This window comes from Lutra lutra, chromosome 6 (assembly GCF_902655055.1).
Source record: "Lutra lutra chromosome 6, mLutLut1.2, whole genome shotgun sequence".
Lineage (NCBI taxonomy): Eukaryota > Metazoa > Chordata > Mammalia > Carnivora > Mustelidae > Lutra > Lutra lutra.
The window spans coordinates 137,357,841-137,382,206 of NC_062283.1; the positions used below are offsets into that span (position 1 = coordinate 137,357,841).

The following is a 24,366-nucleotide window of genomic DNA, read 5'->3' on the forward strand; positions in this document are numbered from 1 at the left end:
CATCTATGATACCAGGTACCAGGCTTCTGGAAGGCAGGACTGGTGCAGAGGAGAAACGCATCTTTTCCCAAGATGCTCACACAGTATACATACTGATGCCTGCACAGTAGATCTAACAACGTTTGGGGAAGGCACCGGCTATGTTGGGAGAAAAGTGTCAAGGCAGGGAAGGTCCCCACAGTATCTGCTCCTATCTAATAACATAGCTGAAAAAATTAAGCCCGAACCAGAAAGTACACACATATTTTTACATAAATACCCTGGAGTTGACTGGTTTCTGGCCAGGGAGAGCATTTCAGGAAAGCAGGGCTGGAGTGCCTGGAGGATGAATGGGCATGGGTGGGGTGTGTGGGCTGTTTTGCCTCTGATTTTCCCGGAGCTTGCCTGTGGGCAGATGCCTGGACTTAGTGTGAATAAACCTCCACAGGGGTGTGGCCAGCTGGGAAAGCCATCCACCAGCTCTGGCCCAGGGCCCAGAATCCTCTCCCTGGCCCACCCACTGCTCCAGGAGGGCGCTCCGGGATGCACATGGCCTTTAGTGTCCAAGGGTGGGGCCTGGGGGTCAGCCAGCCCCCTTCCCCAGTCTCCCTGTCACCCTTTGTCCCATGGGCAGTGCTGAGGACTAACAGGAGGCAGGAGACCTGAGCAATCCTGGGGAGGGGGGTAAAGTGGAAAGGGAGAGGGGTTGGGGAGCAGGGCAGGGGCATAGGAAGGAGATGGGGACTGAGAACAAGAAGTTTCCCCAAGAAAGTGGGCAAACAGCAATGGGGAGGATGGGCGTGGAGAGGGGCGAAGGCTGGAGGGTTGGGCCCCCACTGTGGTTTGGGCTGGCACCTGTCAGCTGTCCTGCCTCACTTCCAGCAGCCATTGTCTCTCTTCCTCCCCCTGCCTCCTTGCATTCCCTTAGCCCACTTCTAATTTTACACCCCTACCCTACATTTTACACTCAGAGAGAGAGAAAGAGAGAGAGAGCGAGCAAGGGAGAGCACATGTGTGTGTGAGGGGATCAGAGGCAGAGGGAGAAGTAGGGTCCCCCTGGAACTCCAGGTGGGACTGATCCCAGGACCCTGGGATCATGACCTGCTGAGCCACCCAGGTGCCCCGGCTCCCCTCTACTTTCTTGTGGGGCAGGAGATGTACCCCGCCTTCTGCCCTTTGGAGGGTAAGAGGATTGAGGAGACTATCACTGCTCAGGCAACAGGCAGACTCTCTGAGGAGCAGACACTAGCAGGGCAGACAAACCAGTTCAGTCACTGGGCATGGGTGGGACCGGCTCTGTGGGGGAGCGCTGCCGAACTCTGGGGCACCGCGTGGCAACTGCTCCTTCACCCTTTGTTGGGTAGAGTTTTTTGGAAATCAAGGCAAATCACTCTCCCCCTCCTCCCACCCCCCCCCAACACACACCCACAAAGAAACCAGAAAAAAATCAAAGGAAAGTGACACCCAGTTTCTCCACCATCCCTCCCCTTTATTGGCTCCATTATAATTTCACTGTGAAGCTATCCCACTTTGTTGATGATCAAGGGCAGGATGAGTCATAGGGAGACCACCCCACACCCTATGCCTCTTTAGTAGCCTTCTTTATACACTAATTGTCATCTGTAATGACCCTGCCCTTCCCACACCTGAATTCACTTTCCACACTTAGACCTCCGCTATCAGACACCCATGCACCCCTACGTCCTGCATTTCACACTATCACCCACCCTCCACCAGACTGTGTGACTTCACACAGCCTGCACCCCAAAGCCCCACAAATAAACATGTCTCCCTACATAGCCTTCCATTTCTTACTCACCCTCCTTTGGCACACACACAAATCACCCCTCACAATGCCTTCGGTACAGAAGGTCTCCTCATGCCCCCTCCACCACATATCCTTTCTCCCCTACTCTCCAGCCTGCTTGCCTGACACACCCAGTCCACACCCCCTACAAACAAACACTTGTTCCCCCCTCCCCACCTACCTTTGCTTCCTCACACTCGGTACACACGTACACACTCCTTCTACACAAAGTCCTGCCCTGCCTGCTGCAAAATTCTTCCACACAAAAGATTCCAACTTAATTCCACTGCAGTCTCCAGGAACTGTTCTCTCACAGGCATTCCTCTGACACACACTTCCCAGTACACACATAGTCCTGCCCAAGTTCATCCCACTCCCCACGTGGCAGACATCTACCACACCTTCCCCTTCCATCCCATGCTGGACCTGTCCAGAGACACAGATAACAATTTTTGAAGACACTTCTGGGAAACACTACAAGCACACACACACACACACACACACACACACATGCACACACAACAAAACTTGACAAAGTTTTCTCACGTAAGTTGGTAGTTGTCCCTCACACTCACCCACATGAAACTTAAAAGTCAAAAACCAGTTATTTTATTAGCAAAACAAGTTTATTCAGGAATAGCAGAGGAATTGCAATTTGAGACAATCAAACTGTGGCAAACCATAGGCAAGCCTGAAGAGAGAAAGGAAAGGTCAGCTTTAATGAGGGTTTAGGAGGAATTTGGGGAGGGTTGTTTTGAACAAAGTTTATTGGAGAAGAGCAAGAGTTTGGGGTTGTGGAGATTTCTTTTTGGTGGCAAGTGGTGGTTAGTGGGTTGTTGCTAGGGTAAGGGGAGATCTTCCTCCTTTTTTTCTTTTCTTTAAGCTTTATTTATTTATTTATTTGACAGAGAGCACAAGCAGTGGGAGCAGCAGGCAGAGGGAGAGAGAGCAGCAGGCAGCCCAACTCATAAGAGTCATAAGAGACCCTTAATCTCACAAAACAAACCAAGGGTTGCTTGGAGGTGGTGGGGGGGTGGCGGGGGGCGGATAGGTTAATGTGTAAGCCTGATGATTCACAGACCTGTACCCCTGGGGCAAATAATACATTATATGTTAATAAAAATAATTAGAAAATAATTAGAAAAAAAAAAAGAATGATCTTTCTGCCCTCTTTAGGTATGCAGCCTGCAAGGAATGACTTGTGTATGAGAGTGCCCCTACAGGGCTTCTGCCTCCATTTTTAAAAAATTATTTGTATAATTTTTACAGGTCTCTGAATCATCAGGCTTATACACTTCACAGCACTCACCATAGCACATACCCTCCCCAATGTCCATAACCCAACCACCCTCTCCACCCCCTTCCCCCCAGCAATCCTCAGTCGTTTTGTAAGATTGAGAGTCTCTTCTCGTTTGTCTCCCTCTGGCTCCCTTCTTATTTCATTTTTTCCTTCCTAACCCCCCAACCCCCCTACTCTGGCTCTCAAATTCCTTGACTCCATTTTAAGTGAGGTTGTTTTTTGTTTTTGTTTTTGTTTCTTTTCACACCCAAGAGACTCCCCTGGTGATCCCTCACTCCCCTTGCTCTCACTCTTCCTCAGTCACAAGTAAATTAGTGTCACTGCCACAATACATTTTCCTCTCTCCATCCAGCACATCCCTCCCCCCACACACACCCTGTGAGTCAGAGGATGTCCACGCCCCTCCCCCCATGCTTCTTTAGTAGCCTTCTTTATAAACTGGCTGTCATCTCTATCGACCCTGCCCACCAGAGACAGTATCCCTCTGAGTCATCCTGGCCTTGATCATCAACAATGTAGGATGGCTTCATACACCCTGACCAGTCCTGCCCAAGATACTGGGCCCTTCAGCAGCCTCAGATCACACTCAGGTCTTCAGGGAGGTTCTTCAGGGTCTTCAGGAAGGCCAGGAGCTCTGCCCCAGGGCTGAGTTGGAAATCATTAGGTGTTTATTTAGAACCTACTTGGAACAATGATGGCTACTTTCGATGTTCCCACCCATTTCTCAAGCTGCAGCCCAGGCCATTCTCTTATGGTCAGGATAGCCTTGACAGTCACCAGAGGTTGGGAAGGGCCACACCTTCCCCAACTGCTTCCTCTCAGGGATTGAACTCTTGGAATTACAGGTCACATCTCTCCGGCCCTAGCATTAGGTGTCTCTTCCCAATGACGAGATCTGTGGGGTGCTACAGCTACCCCACCCAAGTCAGAGCACTGCCCACATGCTCCTGGCCTCCCTGAAGAACCTAAAGAACTTGCTCACATGCTGAGATTCTCACCACCCACCTGATGGATGCAGATGGCAGTCTGACTCAGGCCAGATTTTCTTTGCTCCCTCCTACACAAAAATGCAGAGTGCCTGTTCAACACACTGCCTAGCTCTAAATCAGAAGGGGCACCAAGCATTGGTGTAGACTAATGCCCATGGACAGTATGGACTCTTAAAACTTCGAGCTTGTTTTACTCAAGTGAAGGCCATATGAAGTAGGAGGGCTTAGTCCACTTTTCTCAGCCCTACGGGGAGAGGGCTCAGCAGAGTATGAAAAGGGTGCATGTAGCATGGGCACTTGGGTGGCTCAGTGGGTTAAAACCTCTGTCTTCAGCTCAGGTCATGATCCCAGGGTCCTAGGATCGAGTCCCGAATCGGGCTCTCTGCTCGGCAGGGAGCCTGCTTCTCCGTCTCTCTCTGTCTGCCTCTCTGCCTACTTGTGATCTCTGTCTGTCAAATAAATAAGTAAAATCTTAAAAAAAAATAAGGTGCATGTAGCAGATAGACAGAGATAGAGATGGGTACTGAACCATGATGTAAAGAGGGGGGACTTCAATATAAAAGAGTGACTGTAAAAAGAGATGCCATATGGTAACCCAGGGTCTCAGGGGAGAGGGGAGCTGAGGAAGGACATACTTAGAAGCCCCTCCCTCCCCCTTCCTTTTCCATCTGTTCCTTTACTTGTCAATCCACTGTTTTCTCCACATGGCCCAAGAATTCCCCAGGTTGTTGTTTACAGTCATCTTTTAAGACCTTCATCATATCCAGGGGCACATGGGTGGCTCAGTCAGTTGAGCATCTGACTCTTGATTTCAGCTCGGGTCATATCTCAGGGTCGTGAGACTGAGCCCCATGTCAGTCTCCACACTGAACCTGGAGCCTGCTTGAGATTCTCTCTCCCTTTCCCTTGGCCCCTCCCCCTACTTGTACTCATGGTCACGCTTGCTCTCTCTTTAAAAAAAAAAAAAGACCTTAGTGATATCCATTAATTATTTCATCTTTAATCAACATAGAATTCATTTCTGTATTGTGTGTTAGAGATTCCTTGTGAGTTATGTGGAGAATGAGTTGTCCCTGTGCCGTTTGATGGTTAGCCTGTCTTTCATCCATATTTCTTGCCACTTCTATCAGTTATCAAGTGTCTGCACATACTTGGATCTTCTTCTTGGCTCCCTTTTTTGGAACTGGTCTTTTGCCTTCCTTCCTGGACACCAATTCCCTTTGCTACTGGGAATTTAGCCTAAACCCCAGACCTGGTTGGGGAAGTTAAGCCCTTTTCTGCCACTTTCTATTAAAAATGACCACGAACTGGATGGCTGAAAACAACAAAAATATATTCTTTCACAGCTGTGGAGGCTAGAAGTCTTGAAGTCAAGGTGTCAGTCAGGCAATGCTCTCTCTAAAGGCTCTAGGCACGATCCTTCCTTGCCTCTTGCTAACTTTTGGTGGTTGTCAGAAGCCCGTGGCACTGTGTGGCTCCAAGGTCTGCCTCTGTCCTGACATGTTGTTCTTGTGTATTATTGTCTGCACATGGCTTTCTCTTCTTTATGTGTCCAAGTTTCTTTCTTCTTAAAAGGGCTCAGGCATAGGATTAGGGCCAACCCATATCCAATATCACTTCATCCTAATTGGATTCCATCTCCAAACATCCTAACCCCAAATAAGGTCTCATAATGGTAAGGGTGGACACAATTCAGGTCACGGCATCCATACTGTGTTGGTAGTATTCTATACAACAATGACCTAGAAATAAAAGAATTTTAATAAATGTCTAGGTGATTCTCATCTGAAAGAGATAGCACATGTATTTATAATTTAATTCAACACATCATTGAGTGTATTCCTGAGAGGAAAACTTCTGGTTTGTCTAGACAGTAATGGAACCGAAACCTCTACTTAAATATTTTTATTTATTTATTTTTAAAGATTTTATTTATTTATTTGAGAGAGAGAGAGAGTACAAGCAGGGTGGGGGAAGTGGGGCAAAGGGAGAGGGAGAAGCAGACTCCCACTGAGCAGGGCGCCCAATGTGGGGGATCCCAGGACCCCAAGATGATGACCTGAGCTGAAGGGAGATGGTTAACCAACTGAGCCACCCAGGTACCACCCTCCCCCTCACTTAAATATTCTTTAAAAAACTTTTTGTTGTTGAAATGTAAAATGCCCCCACAGTGAAGTACACAAATGTTTAATGGTCAGCTTGATGTATTTTTATTTGTTATTATTATTTATTTATGTATTTATTTTTTGTGAGTAAAGCAATAGGAGCTTATTAAGTGAACATATAGAAAAACTCTCAAGAGTGAGAGGGGTCCCGACAGGTTTATTTAGCTTGATTTATTTTTAAAAATGGAATTCACCTTGGGGCACCTAGATGGTTGAGTTGGTCAGGCATCTGACTTTGGCTCAGATCATGATATCTGGTTCCAGGGATCGAGGCCCACGTCCAGGTCCTCACTCAGTGGGGAGTCTGCTTGTCCCTCTCCCTCTGCCCCTCACCCTGTTTGTACTCTCTTTCTCCCTCTCTCCCTCTCAGATAAATAATAATAAAAAATGGAATCCACCTGTACCATCACCTATCAGATTAAGTGAGAGATCATTACCAATCAGAATCCACTATTCTTGATTCCTATTACCAAAGGTCAGTCTTGTCTGTTTTTGGAACTTCATAAATGGAATCATAGACTATATATATATATATATATATATATATATATATATACTCTTTTTCCACTAAAATGGAAAGGAAAAAATATTTTCCTTTTAATATTTTGTTTATGAAATACTCATGTTTTTTTAGCAGATTATTCTTTATTTCTATTTAGTGATTCCTTTGTAAATCCATCACACTTTATCCTTTCTTCCATGTGGGGTGACAGAGAAAATATCTATTGTTTTTTAATTTTTTATAATGATTTTATTTACTTATTTGACAGACAGAGATCACAAGTAGGCAGAGAGGCAGGTGGAGAGAGAGAAGGAAAGCAGGCTATCTGCTGAGCAGAGAGGGGATTGATCTCAGGACCCTGAGACCATGACCCAAGCCGAAGGCAGAGGCTTTAACCCACTGAGCCACCCAGGCACCCCCAATATCAATTGTTTAAACATGGACATTGATTGCCATGTTAATCCAACCCGTAGTCTTGTGTTCCATGTCATGACATCGGTCTGTCAGCACAGTTGACTCTAATTTCTGTTTGTGTACGAGTTGACTAGATCTATAAGGGAAAACTGTTTTTCTATACTCATAATACTTCTGACACCATTTATGTTTATTTCCCACATTAAGCAATTCTCCAGCTCTCTGGATCTACCAACTGGGTGCCCTACAATTTAATTCAATTCTGATGCTTACTACCCAGAGTCATTACAGATCGTACAGGATAAGCCTCACTCTCCAAATCTACTCGTCCCCACCTGCTTAAATACACTTGCAGGGAGTGGGTCCGCATATTACCCAGTTAGGACTGACTTGGGCACAAATCAAGAGTTCCCATGATTGCCACCTTGATAATTTGCTATAGAGTTTTATAGAATTTAGGCAAACACTTTACTATCACTGATTTGTTGTAAAGGATATTTTAAATACAAATGTAATACAAATTGACCAGCCAGATGAAGAGGCGCATAGATCTGCAAGGGTCCCGAGTGCAAAAACTCTACCTGTGGAGTTTGGGGTATACAACCCTCTTGGCACATGGATATGTTTGCCAATCTGGAAGCTTTCCAAACCGCTTCCATGAGGGTTTTTATGGAGGTTTTATTATGTAGGTATGGTTGAGTAAATCATTGGCCATTGGTAATTAGCTCAATCTCCAACTCTTCTTCCCTCTCATGAGGGGTGTGTGTGTGGGTGTGTGTGCGTGCGTGTGTGTGTGTGTGTGTGTGCATATGTGTGTTCATGTTTGGTCTGAGTTCTACCTTTTAATCCCATGGCTCCTCTGGTGACCATCTCCCATTCTCCAAGGTGAGCTCGTTAACATAGCTCAGGTGTGGTGCAAGGTGCTTATTATGAGTAACAAAAGATACTCCTCTCATACCTACCACACAGGAAGTTACAAGGATTTTAGACTCTGTGCCAAGGGAGGTTTTGCTGACTCAGTTGGTAGAGCACATGACCCTTGATCTCAGGATTGAGATGCATGTTAGGGGTAGAGTTCACTTAAAAAAAATTTTTTTTAAATAATAAATACACCAGTCTTCCTAAAAGAATATTTTTAAAAAGTGATTTGTTTATTGATTGATTTTAAAGAGAGAGAGAGAACACACAAGCAAAGGCCCAGAGGGAGAATCTAAAGCAGACTTTCTGCTGAGCACAAGCCTGATGTAGGGGTTGATCTCACAACCCTGAGATCATGACTTGAGCCAAAATCAAGAGCTGGATGCTTAATGGACTGAGCTACCCAGGTTCCACCCCAACAATAATCTTAAAAAGAAAAAGAAGAAATTCTGTCAGGAATTAAGACTAAGACCACATATACCTACTTTCCTTCCCTCCTTCTTTCCTTTCCTTTTCTTTCTTTCTTCCTCCCTCCCTCCCTCCCTCTCTCTCTCTCTTTTTTTTTCTTTCTTTCTTTCTTTCTTTCTTTCCTTCTTTCTTTCTATATTTACCCATTTATTTGAGAAAAAGAGAACAGTAGGAAGGGGAAAGGGAGAAAGAAACTTTAAGCAGACTCCGCACTGAGTGTGGAACCCAACATGGGGCTTGATATCAGGACCCTGAGACCATGACCCAAGTCTGACATTTAACCAACTGAGCACTCAATTGCCCCCACATAGACATTTCCTATTATGTCACATCACTGGCTGCCAAAACAAGATACGACAGACAGGTCTACAACAACTTTTTTTTCCTTAGTTTTTCACAGTTCATAGTTCTGGAGACTGGAAGTCTAAGATCAAGATCTTGGTAGGGCTGGTTTCTTCTGAGGTCTCTCTCCTTGGCTTATAGTTGTACATCTTCTCCCTGTGTCTTCATAGGGCCTTCCATGTGACATATTTGGTCTACGTCCTCTTCTTATAAGGACACCAATGAGGGGCACCTGGGTAGCACAGTCAAGTTGAACAGGAGACTCTTGGTTTGGGTTCAGGTGGTGATCTCGGGGTCCTGGGATTGAGCCCCGTACAGGCTCTCTCTTTCAAACAGACAGACAAACCTTAAAAAAAAAAAAAAAAGACACCAATCAGATTGGATTAGGAGTATACCCTAATGGCCTCATTTTAATATAATTATCTTTTCAAAGGCCTTGTCTCTAAATAGGGTCACATTCTGAGATACTGGGGAAGGTAGGGCTTTCCATGTGAATGTGAAGGAACACAATTCTGGCCACAAAAGCCTAGCAATAACTTAAGTTGTTTAAGAAAGTGACCATTATTACATAAAATATCTCACTAACTGAAATAAATATATTCCTCCTTTCCCTCTTAACTGAATCAAAAATTGCAGCAGCCAGTCCAGTTCCATTTGACATGGCAGGCGGGATGTCTGACAGGAGGAGCATCAGAGTAAAACCTGACAGGCCTTACTGATTGTGAGCAAATAGCTTACTTTTGCCAATTTTTCAAAATGACCAAGTCAACATATTGCAAGGGCCCCTTGCAGGGCCATGGGAAGAGGAAGCAGAGTAAAGGAAATGAAGCTGAAGCCTCATTAGCTTCTTAGCAAAACCCACCTGTGGTAAGAGATCTGTGGCAGCCAGATTGTCACCAATGTCTGTTCTCACCACTGGCGGGGGGGGGGGGGGGCGGTGTTGGTTTAACATCATCACCTTTTGATGGTCTAGATAGACCTGCCAGATAATGGAACAGCTGTGACATTACAAAAATTAGTGAACTATATCGAGCTATTCTCAGAGAGCATCAAAGGTCTAGGGGAACCTTGAATTAGATTGTGACAAGATAACACCCGGTCCCCACACGTAGATCCAAGACCCCACCCCACTTTAGGAGTAGACGCTTGGTTTGCCCCTCCCCTCACTGCACTATTGTGCTGCCTGGACCAGCCTCCACCATCCCAACATCAGAGTAACCCCAGCCCCAATGTGGGGTGGGGGGCTCAACACTGAAAGTATGTCCTTTCTGTGTAGATGCATCAGGGACAGGGACTTGGGTGAGACTCATGGCTCACCTCTCCGAAGTCCTTAGCAGACAACATTCTCCCCCACAGCCAGAGGCCAGCCTGCTACACACTTTCCTGATTTGCTAAAGATGCAGATGTAAATTAGGATTAAGCTGATGAAGATTGTTGGATGATCCCTGGAGTTTCCAGGAGGGAGAAGGCTGGTCAGCATCTGGGACATTTATTGATGGTGCTAAAACAAACAAAAAGTGAAAACCTTCTCAAACAAACAACAACGACAAAAAACCCTGATGCTATCAGACAGGATGCTTGTTGGGGGGGAGTTGGTGAAACAGGTAAAGGGGCTTAAGAATCCACTTGATGACCACTGACTAATGTATAGAATTGTTGAATCATCATATTATCCATGCGAAATTAACATATTTTGCATGTTAATTATATTTCAATAAAAATAATAAAATACTTTCCTGAGCACCCACTTTCCCCAGGCAACCCATGTCACCCCCAAATTTATTGATTCATGATGTGGCAGCCACTCTATCAGATCCCGACCTCCTCGCCTCCCTAATCTCACATTCTCCCCCACCTTCTCTCCACCTGATTTCCACACTCTAATTCATACACAGGTGTAACCCCTACACAGTTCAAGCCCCACACTGGGCTTAGCCTAAGGTCAAAGTTCAGCCTGTAATCCCTTGGCCACAGAGCAATTTCCTAGCTGAGTGGCTTCATGTCTAATTCTCATAGTATCAGATGAGTAAAATGCTTCCATGGGAAATGACATCCAGCTGTTCTAATTCATCTTTTATACATCTCTGTGTCTCTGGAAGCTAAGGCTTTTTATAGAAACTCTGTCAAATCTGGGACAGTTTTATTTTACTATAAGTTCGTATATCATTAAGTTCTTGGTAGTCTGTCTTTTTTAAAAATGTGTTTTATTTATTTATTTATTTTAAAGATTTTATTTATTTATTTGACGGAGAGAGATCACAAGTAGGCAGAGAGGCAGGCAGAGAGAGAGGAAGGGAAGCAGGCTCCCTGCTGAGCAGAGAGCCCGATGCGGGAATCGATCCCAGGACCCTGGGATCATGACCTGAGCTGAAGGCAGAGGCTTAACCCCTGCCCAGCTGCCCCTATTTATTTATTTATTTATTTATTTATTTTTTTTTTTTCGTGACTTGATCATTCATTTTTTTTATTTATTTATTTTTTTAATTTTTTTATTTTTTTCAGCATAACAGTATTCATTATTTTTGCACCACACCCAGTGCTCCATGCAATCCGTGGCCTCTACAATACCCACCACCTGGTGCCCCCAATCTCCCACCCCCCACCCCTTCAAAATTCTCAGATCGTTTTTCAGAGTCCATAGTCTCTCATGATTCACCTCCCCTTCCAATTTCCCTCAACTCCCTTCTCCTCTCCATCTCCCTTTGTCCTCCATGCTATTTGTTATGCTCCACAAATAAGTGAAACCATATGATAATTGACTCTCTCTGCTTGACTTATTTCACTCAGCATAATCTCTTCCAGTCCCGTCCATGTTGCTACAAAACTTGGGGATTCATCCTTTCTTTCTTTCTTTTTTTTTTTTTTTTTGCAGCTTTATAAACATATATTTTTATCCCCAGGGGTACAGGTCTGCGAATCGCCAGGTTTACACACTTCACAACACTCACCATAGCACATACCCTCCCCGATATCCATAACCCCACCCCCTCTCCCAACCCCCTCCCCCCATCAACCCTCAGTTTGTTTTGTGAGATTAAGAGTCACTTATGGTTTGTCTCCCTCCCAATCCCATCTTGTTTCATTTACTCTTCTCCTACCCCCTCGACCCCCCATGTTGCATCTCCTCTCCCTTATATCAGGGAGATCATATGATAGTTGTCTTTCTCCGATTGACTTATTTCGCTAAGCATGATACCCTCTAGTTCCATCCACATCGTCGCAAATGGCAAGATTTCATTTCTTTTGATGGCTGCATAGTATTCCATTGTGTATATATACCACATCTTCTTTATCCATTCGTCTGTTGATGGACATCTAGGTTCTTTCCATAGTTTGGCTATTGTAGACATTGCTGCTATAAACATTCGGGTGCATGTGCCCCTTCGGATCACTATGTTTGTATCTTTAGGGTAAATACCCAGCAGTGCAATTGCAGGGTCATAGGGTAGTTCTATTTTCAACCTTTTGAGGAACCTCCATGCTGTTTTCCAGAGTGGTTGCACCAGCTTGCATTCCCACCAACAGTGTAGGAGGGTTCCCCTTTCTCCGCATCCTCGCCAGCATCTGTCATTTCCTGACTTGTTAATTTTAGCCATTCTGACTGGTGTGAGGTGATATCTCATGGTGGTTTTGATTTGTATTTCCCTGATGCCGAGTGATATGGAGCACTTTTTCATGTGTCTGTTGGCCATCTGGATGTCTTCTTTGCAGAAATATCTGTTCATGTCCTCTGCCCATTTCTTGATTGGATTATTTGTTCTTTGGGTGTTGAGTTTGCTAAGTTCTTTATAGATTTTGGACACTAGCCCTTTATCTGATATGTCATTTGCAAATATCTTCTCCCATTCTGTCAGTTGTCTTTTGGTTTTGTTCACTGTTTCCTTTGCTGTGCAAAAGCTTTTGATCTTGATAAAATCCCAATAGTTCATTTTTGCCCTTGCTTCCCTTGCCTTTGGTGATGTTCCTAGGAAGATGTTGCTGCGGCTGACGTCGAAGAGGTTGCTGCCTGTGTTCTCCTCGAGGATTTTGATGGATTCCTTTCTCACATTGAGATCCTTCATCCATTTTGAGTCTATTTTCGTGTGTGGTGTAAGGAAATGATCCAATTTCATTTTTCTGCATGTGGCTGTCCAATTTTCCCAACACCATTTATTGAAGAGGCTGTCTTTGTTCCATTGGAGATTCTTTCCTGCTTTGTCGAAGATGAGTTGACCATAGAGTTGAGGGTCCATTTCTGGGCTCTCTATTCTGTTCCATTGATCTATGTGTCTGTTTTTGTGCCAGTACCATGCTGTCTTGATGATGACAGCTTTGTAATAGAGCTTGAAGTCCGGAATTGTGATGCCACCAACTTTGGCTTTCTTTTTCAATATTCCTTTGGCTATTCGAGGTCTTTTCTGGTTCCATATAAATTTTAGGATTATTTGTTCCATTTCTTTGAAAAAAATGGATGGTACTTTGAGAGGAATTGCATTAAATGTGTAGATTGCTTTAGGTAGCATAGACATTTTCACAATATTTATTCTTCCAATCCAGGAGCATGGAACATTTTTCCATTTCTTTGTGTCTTCCTCAATTTCTTTCATGAGTACTTTATAGTTTTCTGAGTATAGATTCTTAGTCTCTTTGGTTAGGTTTATTCCTAGGTATCTTATAGTTTTGGGTGCAATTGTAAATGGGATGGACTCCTTAATTTCTCTTTCTTCTGTCTTGTTGTTGGTGTAGAGAAATGCAACTGATTTCTGTGCATTGATTTTATATCCTGACACTTTACTGAATTCCTGTACAAGTTCTAGCAGTTTTGGAGTGGAGTCTTTTGGGTTTTCCACATAGAGTATCATATCATCTGCGAAGAGTGATAGTTTGACTTCTTCTTTGGCGATTTGGATGCCTTTAATTTCCTTTTGTTGTCTGATTGCTGAGGCTAGGACTTCTAGTACTATGTTGAATAGCAGTGGTGATAACGGACATCCCTGCCGTGTTCCTGACCTTAGCGGAAAAGCTTTCAGTTTTTCTCCATTGAGAATGATATTTGCGGTGGGTTTTTCATAGATGGCTTTGATAATATTGAGGTATGTGCCCTCTATCCCTACACTTTGAAGAGTTTTGATCAGGAAGGGATGCTGTACTTTGTCAAATGCTTTTTCAGCATCTATGGAGAGTATCATATGGTTCTTGTTCTTTCTTTTATTAATGTGTTGTATCACATTGATTGATTTGCGGATGTTGAACCAGCCTTGCAGCCCTGGAATAAATCCCACTTGGTCGTGGTGAATAATCCTTTTAATGTACTGTTGAATCCTATTGGCTAGTATTTTGGCGAGAATTTTTGCATCTGTGTTCATCAAGGATATTGGTCTGTAGTTCTCTTTTTTGTTGGGATCCTTGTCTGGTTTTGGGATCAAGGTGATGCTGGCCTCATAGAATGAGTTTGGAAGTTTTCCTTCTATTGCTATTTTTTGGAACAGTTTCAGGAGAATAGGAATTAGTTCTTCTTTAAATGTTTGGTAGAATTCCCCCGGGAAGCCGTCTGGCCCTGGGCTTTTGTTTGTTTGGAGATTTTTGATGACTGTTTCAATCTCCTTACTGGTTATGGGTCTGTTGAGGCTTTCTATTTCTTCCTGGTTCAGTTGTGGTAGTTTATATGTCTCTAGGAATGCATCCATTTCTTCCAGATTGTCAAATTTGTTGGCGTAGAGTTGCTCATAGTATGTTCTTATAATTTTTTGTATTTCTTTGGGGTTCGTTGTGATCTCTCCTCTTTCATTCATGATTTTATTTATTTGGGTCCTCTCTCTTTTCTTTTTGATAAGTCTGGCCAGGGGTTTATCAATCTTATTAATTCTTTCAAAGAACCAGCTCCTAGTTTCGTTGATTTGTTCTATTGTTTTTTTGGTTTCTATTTCATTGATTTCTGCTCTGATCTTTATGATTTCTCTTCTCCTGCTGGGTTTAGGGTTTCTTTCTTGTTCTTTCTCCAGCTCCTTTAGGTGTAGGGTTAGGTTGTGTACCTGAGACCTTTCTTGTTTCTTGAGAAAGGCTTGTACCGCTATATATTTTCCTCTCAGGACTGCCTTTGTTGTGTCCCACAGATTCTGAACTGTTGTGTTTTCATTATCATTTGTTTCCATAAATTTTTTCAATTCTTCTTTGATTTCCTGGTTGACCCATTCATTCTTTAGAAGGATGCTGTTTAGTCTCCATGTATTTGGGTTCTTTCCAAATTTCCTCTTGTTATTGAGTTCTAGCTTTAGAGCATTGTGGTCTGAAAATATGCAGGGAATGATTCCAATCTTTTGATACCGGTTGAGACTTGATTTAGGACCAAGAATGTGATCTATTCTGGAGAATGTTCCATGTGCACTAGAGAAGAATGTGTATTCTGTTGCTTTTGGATGAAATGTTCTGAATATATCTGTGATGTCCATCTGGTCCAGTGTGTCATTTAAGGCCTTGATTTCCTTGTTGATCTTTTGCTTGGATGATCTGTCCATTTCAGTGAGGGGAGTGTTAAAATCCCCTACTATTATTGTATTCTTGTCGATGTGTTTCTTTGATTTTGTTATTAATTGGTTTATATAGTTGGCTGCTCCCACGTTAGGGGCATAGATATTTAAAATTGTTAGATCTTCTTGTTGGACAGTTCCTTTGAGTATGATATAGTGTCCTTCCTCATCTCTTATTATAGTCTTTGGCTTAAAATCTAATTGATCTGATATAAGGATTGCCACTCCTGCTTTCTTCTGATGTCCATTAGCATGGTAAATTCTTTTCCACCCCCTCACTTTAAACCTGGAGGTGTCTTCGGGTGTAAGATGAGTTTCTTGTAGGCAACATATAGATGGTTTTTGTTTTTTTATCCATTCTGATACCCTGTCTCTTTTGATTGGGGCATTTAGCCCATTAACATTCAGGGTAAGTATTGAGAGATATGAATTTAGTGCCATTGTATTGCCTGTAAGGTGACTGTTATTGTATATTGTCTCTGTTTCTTTCTGATCTACTACTTTGAGGGTCTCTCTTTGCTTAGAGGACCCCTTTCAATATTTCCTGTAGAGCTGGTTTGGTATTTGCAAATTCTTTCAGTTTTTGTTTGTCCTGGAAGCTTTTAATCTCTCTGTCTATTTTCAATGATAGCCTAGCTGGATATAGTATTCTTGGCTGCATGTTTTTCTCATTTAGTACTCTGAATATATCATGCCAGCTCTTTCTGGCCTGCCAGGTCTCTGTGGATAAGTCTGCTGCCAATCTAATATTTTTACCATTGTACGTTACAGACTTCTTTTCCCGGGCTGCTTTCAGGATCTTTTCTTTGTCACTAAGACTTGTCAATTTTACTATTAGGTGACGGGGTGTAGACCTATTCTTATTGATTTTGAGGGGGGTTCTCTGAACCTCCTGGATTTTGATGCTTGTTCCCTTTGCCATATTGGGGAAATTCTCTCCAATAATTCTCTCCAATATACCTTCTGCTCCCCTCTCTGTTTCCTCTTCTTCTGGAATCCCAATTATTCTAATGTTGTTTCGTCTTATGGTGTCACTTATCTCTCGAATTCTCCCCTCGTGGTCCAGTAGCTGTTTGTCCCTCTTTTGCTCAGCTTCTTTATTCTCTGTCATTTGGTCTTCTATATCGCTAATTCTTTCTTCTGCCTCATTTATCCTAGCAGTGAGAGCCTCCATTTTTGATTGCACCTCATTAATAGCTTTTTTGATTTCAACTTGGTTAGATTTTAGTTCTTTTATTTCTCCAGAAAGGGCTTTTATATCTCCCGAGAGGGTTGCTTTAATATCTTCCATGCCTTTTTCAAGCCCGGCTAGAACCTTGAGAATCATCATTCTGAACTCTATATCTGACATGTTACCAATGTCTGTATTGATTAGGTCCCTAGCCTTTGGTATTGCCTCTTGTTCTTTTTTTTGTTGTGAATTTTTCCGCCTTGTCATTTTGTCCAGATAAGAGTTTATGAAGGAGCAAGTAAAATACTAAAACAACCCCAGGGTGGCAACAACCCCAGGAAAATATGCTTTAGGCAAATCAGAAGAGATCCTGAATTGTGAGGGGGGAGAAAGGGGATAAAAAGGGGTTCAGAAAGAAAGAAAAAAAAAACTATTAAAAAAAAGAAAGCCGATAAAGAAAAAATATAAAAAGAGGAAAAAATATATATATATTAGATAAACTATTTAAAAAACGTTAAAAAAAGAAAACGGTAAAAGTTAAAAAAAATTTAGCAGAAGAAGAGAAAAAGAAAAAAAAATTGAAAAAGAAAAAAAAATTAAATTAACTGCAAGGCTAAAAAATCATGGGGAGAAAGCCATGAGTTCCGTGCTTTGCTTTCTTCTCCTCTGGAATTCCGCCGTTCTCCTTGGTAGGTGAACTTGGTCCTGGCTGGGTTTCCCGTAGATCTTCTGGGGGAGGGGCCCGTTGTAGTGATTCTCAAGCGTCTTTGCCCCAGGCGGAGTTGCACCGCCCTTACCCGGGGCCGCGCTGAGTCATCCGCTCGGGTTCGCTTTCGGGAGCTTTTGTTCCCTGAGCGCTTTCCGTAGAGTCCGGAGGACGGGAATAAAGATGGCAGCCTCCCGGTCTCCGGCCCGGAGGAGCCGAGAGCCCGGGGCCCCACTCCTCAGTGCGTCCTCAGAGAACAGCACCGAATGACTCCCGTCACCCTGGCCTCCGGCCGCGCTCCGAGCTGACCGAGCCTGCGACCGGTTCAAGGCAACCCCGAGCTGAGAGTCACTCCTCGGCTCTGTCTCTGCAGCCGGCTTCCCCGTTCTAATACCGGTAAGCTCTGCGACACTGAGACACCCCCGATCCTTCTGCGACCCTGCGGGACCTGAGGCCTCGCTTACCCCGCCTGGGCTTCACCCCAGTTAAGCCTCTGGAGCGATGTCCCTCAGCGGAACAGACTTTTAAAAGTCCTGATTTTGCTCCGTTGCTCCGCCGCTCGCCGGGAGCCGGCCCCTCCCCCCGCGGTCTATCTTCCCGTCGCTTTGGATTCACTTCTCCGCCAGTCCTACCTTGCAGAAAGTGGTTGATTTTCTGTTTCTGGAATTGCTGTTCTTCTTCTCTTCAATCTCCCGTTGGATTTGTAGGTGTTTGCAATCTTTAGATAAGCTATTTAGCTGATCTCCCGCTACCCGAAGTAGTCTCAGCCTGCTACTTCTCCGCCATCTTGACTCCTCCCCCCCCCTATTTATTTATTTTTAATATGTTTTTTAAGTAGGCTCCACACCCAGCATGGGGCTTGAACTCACCACCCTGAGATCAAGAGTCCGATGCTCCACCAACTGAGCCAGCCAAGTGCCCCAATTGCTAATCTTGCAGAAGTGGGACCAGCTTGCTGTGGGGAAACTCTGGAGGCCACCCGCAAAGGTACGGGGCCTCAGTGTGCATAGCCATGCTTATCTGTCCTATGCCAGCTTGGCAATGTGGGTAGAGAAAGAGAAACATGGTTTGAAAAGTATAGACTGAGCTTAGCCAGTCTAGGCTCAGTCTAGGGATATTATTTTAAACATAAAATGATTCTCTTCACCCCTCTCCTCAGAGCCTAAAGGTATGTGGATAGTTTTCTATTGCTGTGTGACAGACGACCACCAACTCAACTGCTTTAATGGCACTCAGTCATTAGCTCACAGATCTGTAGGTTAGAAGTCTAGCATGACGAGGTTGGGTTCTCCGCTTGGGGTCCCATGAGGCTGTGATTAAGGTGTTGGTCAGGTCCCAGGTGATCCTTAAAAAAAAGAGTTGAAGAGTGCCTCGGTGGCTCAGTGGGTTGGACATCTGCCTTCAGCTCAGGTCATGATCTCAGGGTAACGGGGTTGAGCCCTTCACTGGGCTCTCTCCTCAGCAGGGAGTCTGCTTCTCCCTCTCCTTCTACCCTTGCTAGTGAGCTCTCTCTTACTCACTCACTCTCTAAAAAAATAAAAAAATAAACAAAAGAAAAGAGTTGAATAAGAGAAGATTGCCCCTTCAGATGCTCCAAGAAGCCAAATTTGTGGCTTTCTTCACAAAACCATGTGAAGGTATTCAGGAGGCGTCCGGGGTTAGAAAAGCTCCCAGGCAGATCAGTCCCTGTCAGAAAGCTCTAGTGTAGGGGCGCCTGGGTGGCTCAGTCATTAAGCATCTGCCTTCAGCTCAGTTCATGATCCCGGGGTCCTGGGATTGAGCCAGCCCCTCATTGGGCTCCCTGCTTGGTGGGGAACGTGATTTTTCTCTAAGAGTCCCCCGTCTTGTGTTCTGTGCCTCATTGTCTCTCTCTCTGTCAAATAAATAAATAAAATGTTTTAAAAATGGGGGGAGCAGTGCCTGGGTGGCTCAGGAGTTTGATGTCTGCCCTCGGTTCAGTTCATGATATCAGGTTCCTGGGATCGAGCCCACATCAGGCTCCCTGCTAGACAGGAGGCTTGCTTCTCCCTCTCCCACTCCCCCTGCTTGTGTTCCCTCTCTCACTGTCTCTCTCAAATAAATAAATAAAATCTTAAAAAGAAAACACTATTGTAGAAAAACTGCAGTTCAGTAGGAACGTGCAGCCTGCTCACAGGGGTCAATTTGTTCTTGTCCAGGAAGGGGGGAGGCCAGCCCTGCAGGGCCTCATGGGTGTTTTGCTGGAAGCATCCAGTGGCAGCAAGGAGGTCAGTTTTCTCACAGGTGTCCTCCTGAGAGAGCTTCGAGTAGCCTGATCCGGCTGCTGATTTGGTGTGCGCTTGACAAGTGTCTCCCCTTGATTTCTTCATCTGTCGGGTTGAGTCTTAGGAAGGATCAACTCTCAACCTTAGGAGAGGAGATTGAAAGTCAACACCACACACAAACTTTGTCCCAAACCCTCACACCTCCCATGTGTTCTTCTAAGGGCCTGTTCATCTTTCCTAAAAATCATGTCCTCAGTCTCCCCTAAGAGGCCTGTATCTCTGCTCTTCTTTCTCTATTAAGATGGTATTTAAGACAGTTCTGACAGGGGTCTAGGCCAAGAACTCAGAAAGGTAGAGAGAAAATTATTTTTCCTCCCCTGCAATACGAATATTAAAAAAAAAAAAAACACAAAAAACTTTCTTTCCCAAGCTGAGGGATGATCTGGCTTGTGCTGTGGTAGCCATGAGAACGTGGCTCTCAGGTCTTCAACTACAGGGCACTCACTTGACCACGGGCCCCGCTCTGAAGCCCATTGTTGTGGATACACCAAGGTCACTCTCTCTAGGGCTGCTCCCAGACAGACAGGGAACTAATACAGGCCTCTTCCTGGGAGACACGAGACTCCTCTGATGGCCCACTTCTCCTTATGGACTCTCCTGAGACCTTGTGGAATTTTCCTTAGACTAGATGGCAGTACAGGACGCCACCACACAAAGGTTGCCCCTCCTGCACTTGGGGTTTGAATCGCTTTGATCTGAATGGTCTCCTGGATCCCCCAGACTTCCCCCATTTTTCTCACGGGGGTTTCCCCCATTGAAATCCCTGCATGTTAATCCTGTCTAGGTTTCTGCTTCTCAGGACTGACCATCAGATGGATTAATTGCCTGAAAATTTATGTCATTATATTTCAAGTTCTGATAACAACTAACATTGCACATTTCCTTTAACACATGAAAAGTGATAACCTTGTTACTTGGTCATTGGGGCCCTTAAATTCTTCTGCAGATTCAGCTTTTTGAATCGGTTTTCATTCTATGTAAGTGATTTGGACAATGCTGTAAAATGACATGTTTTGGTTGGTCATAGCTCTTGAAAACAGAAATTACATCAAAATGTTATTCATTTGTCAAATCTTGAAAAAGTTTCACATCTTCGGGGTAATTCTGAAGCTTTGTTTCAGTTTGCACAGGAATCCATAAGAAGGTAGAAAGCATTAACTCTGATCTGAAAGGTGTAGGGAGGTAAAACTATTAATAAGCCAAAGTTCAAGTTTCTTTGGTAGACCAGTTCTTGAGTAAATTTCTCAGTCCCCGTGGAAGATGGTCCTGAGCTTCCTGCTTCTCAAGAAGAGCACCACAACGTCTGGGAAGGGGACACTGTTTGTGTCATCACAGCTGAATAGTTCCTCACAGTCCTTTGCCCTCAGGCGCACAAGTTCTCATGTGTACCAGGGACCCACCTGAAGGTCCAGCCCTATCTCTTGATGTAATATATTAGGATAAGGATTTACAACACCAAATAAGAAATAACTTTGCAAAACCAAAATCATATAGAAAACTAATCAAGTCTCCAGACCTAACATCTGGTTTATGGAAAATATTGTCAGCAGAACAATACAAACAGGTACAGGGATTCAAGCAGCCAAGTCCAAGATATGAAAATTCTATAAGATCATCTTGTTTCTTCAACACATTAAGTACAAGGAGAAAAATAAGAAGGCAGAGCATAAAATGAAACCAGGCTGTCTAGATCTGAACTGAGTCATGAGCGTGGAATGGAGCAAAAAGAGTGAGCACGGCTGAGGAAACAGGTGGAGGCCAGATGGGGAGAAAAGATCCTTTTAAGTCCCCCAGGCTCTGTGACACCACAAGGAACCCTGAGAAGGGTTGGGCTGCGAGAGGGTGGAGCGTCCCTTCTCCATCCCTCTATCCTCAGCTCCTGATCCTCAACCTGATCCCCCCTCCAAATATCTGAGGTTTAGGGACAATAGCAAATTCTCCAGACCATAGAGTGTGTCCACTGCTGCTGGGTGCATTCATTTGACAAGCATTTCTGGGGCTCAAAATACTGTGAGCAGAGCATGGGGCTGGGTAGAGGGTGAACTGCAAGAGCTCAAGACATTTTCTGCCCTCCAGGGCCTTACAGTCTAGCCAGACCCACAGGATGGTTAGCAGAAAGTGAACAGGCCATGCTTTGGGGCATGTGGTCAATGAATACGGGACATGTCCTGGTCAGAGGCCTTCTGTGAAGAAGGCAGGACTTAGCAACAGGAGGGGTGAAGAGTGGGAGGATTCGAAGGAGGAGTCCTAAATGAAGGCTCTGCTTTCCAGAATGTCCAGAGAGTGAGGGGAGCAGTGTGAGGAAGGATTGCCACTTTGGGGGGATAAGAGTCAAAAGTAGAGAGTAGGCTGGGCTCTCCAGGACCTGAGTGGGAACAGCTTCCCTGATCACTGCCCTGGGAATCCACAAGCCTCACTAAAACACATGTGGAGGACAGACAGACAGACACGCCTGAACAAAGAAAGAGGCAAAGCCCTACGCATCCGGTTCCCAAGATTTGGAAAAGGATGAAAAGGACCTGCGTGTCTTCCTTCACCAAGACAGAAATGTTCCCAGTAGGACCGACGGGACATAGTGGAGGAGGAGGATGATGAATTCCATGAGAGAGAAGAGACTGTGTGCTCCAAGAACCATCCCACACCCATGTTTGTAAGCCAGAGCAATAGCAAGGATGTCATCCAGGGATGCCTGAGTGGCTCAGTAGGTTAAGCATCTGACTGTGGGTGTCAGCTCAGGTCTGGATCTCAGAGCTGTGAGCTGCAGCTCTTCATTAGGGGCATACTAAAAAAAAAAAAATCTTAAAAAAAAGAATGTGTATCATGTAGGAGTCAGAGACAGGCATTGTGTGACCCTAGGCCCGAAGCCATTCCCTCTTCCTGACCTTCGAGGTCTTGTTCCTTGTTGGGGGATGGGAACTATAGCAGCAGAAGCAGGAGGGAAAGAGGGGATTCTGGGCTCGGGACTCACCCCAGTCATGCATTGGCGTAGCACAGCTTGTGTGGACTTCCGTGGTGACGCCAGGGACTGGGAATTAAACAGTTCCAGATGGCAACGGCCCTCCCCCGAGACGGTCACATGCAGCCCCTTGAGCTGTTTCTGGGCAGTTTGGGACTCCAGGGTTGTCTGTTGGCCTACAGGATCCAAGGGCCCCAGCCTTTCTCTGCAGGGTTCTCAACTGCCAAGAAGGCAAATGCAGACTGAAAAGTGAGCAGGAACACAACGTTCAACTTTGTTCACCCACTGATTTCTCTTACTTTCACTGTCCAGGGGCAAACTCTTTCCCCAGTTTGTCATTTAACAGACCCAACTTGGCTTTCCATTTTAGTAATTGCAGAGAGGGCTATCCTGGTCTTCAGTACTTTGGTTCACTCAAATCATGCTCAAATCATGGCTCTCCTTCCCTGTCCCACACACGTCTCCTTTTTTTTTTTTTTTCTTAAACAGTTGCATAGAATGTCCTATGGTCTACACTCAACACTTGGAAAATACTTTTTTTTTTTAAAGATTTTATTTATTTATTTGATGGAAAGAGATCACAAACAGGCATAAAGGCAGGCAGAGAGAGAGGAAGGGAAGCAGGCTCCCCGCTTCACAGAGAGCCCGATGCGGGGCTCGATCCCAGGACCCCAGGATCATGACCTGAGCCAAAGGCAGAGGCTTTAACACACTGAGCCAGCCAAGCACCCCAGGAAAATTCTTTCTTAAGGAGACTGGTTCCCTTTCTCCCTGACTTCATCAGTCTAATTCATTGGAGAAAACCCTGGTATGTCATGAATCCAGTCTATGTCATGAATAATGCTCACCTATGCATTTAATCAGGTTCCTGCTCTGTGTCCTCTGTCAGCAGGGATGAAATTCTCACTGAGGTCAGTTTCTGTGACCTGTGGTTCAGATGAGGAATTGCACTTGGCACAGAGCCTGGGGCCACATTGAATGCAGAGATGAGGTCAGCAAGGGCTGCCAGTTCTCCCTGCCTCCCCAGCTCCCCGTCTTCAGCCCTGCCACACTGCCTAGTAGACACTTATTCAATACATGTATATTCAGTAAATGTCCCTTTTCTGCTCTTAATGAAAGGGTATCAGCCCAACATCATCAATAGATGCTAAAATAATGGGCTGGAAAGGTTTTTGGGGAACAGGATATTCACATAGAGAATAAATTTCAACCCACATCCAAAAAAAAAGATTTATTCATTTATTTTAGAGAGAGAGCACACATGCTAGCCTGAGTGAGTAGGGAGAGGGTCAGAGGGAGAGGGAGAGAAGCAGACTCCCCAGTGAGCACAGAGCTTGACTCAGGGGGCTCCATCCCACAGCCCTGAGATCAGGACCTGAGCCAAGACCACGAGTCAGACACTTAATGGACAGAGCTACCCAGGGGCCCCTCCACCCACATGTTTAACATGCAAATGTCACACAACTAAACTTAGCTTTTGTCACCATCATCATCATCGTTTTTGTGAGTCTTTGTATCTGCTGACATTCTGGAGACTGGCTTGGGACTAACTCACCTGGCTTCCTTTTACCCAGGCTGAACAAAACCTCCACTTCCTTATGCATGAGGCTGTAAGGATGCCATAGTCTGTATTTTAAGCTCTCAGTCCAGTGGTGGTCATGACCAAGACCGCCTTAATGTTCTAGTTCCTAGCCCAACTAACCTTAAAATAATCTCCTTCCTGGCTCCAAGCTCCTGATCTCCCTTTTCTTAGAACATTTTATTTATTTTTATTCTTTCATTTTACCTTTTAAATAGGCCCATGCCCAGCGGGGAGTCCAACACAGGGCTTGAACTCATG

At 44.7% G+C, this 24,366-nt stretch overlaps 1 protein-coding gene and 1 pseudogene across 1 annotated transcript in view; both read right to left on the minus strand.

Moving 5' to 3' along the window:
* LOC125101683 (retinoic acid early transcript 1E-like) overlaps window positions 1-22,551 on the minus strand; it is a 29,264-nt pseudogene extending 6,713 nt beyond the window's left edge.
* Window positions 1-24,366, minus strand: part of LOC125101686 (UL16-binding protein 3-like) — a 176,166-nt gene that overhangs the window by 62,687 nt on the left and 89,113 nt on the right.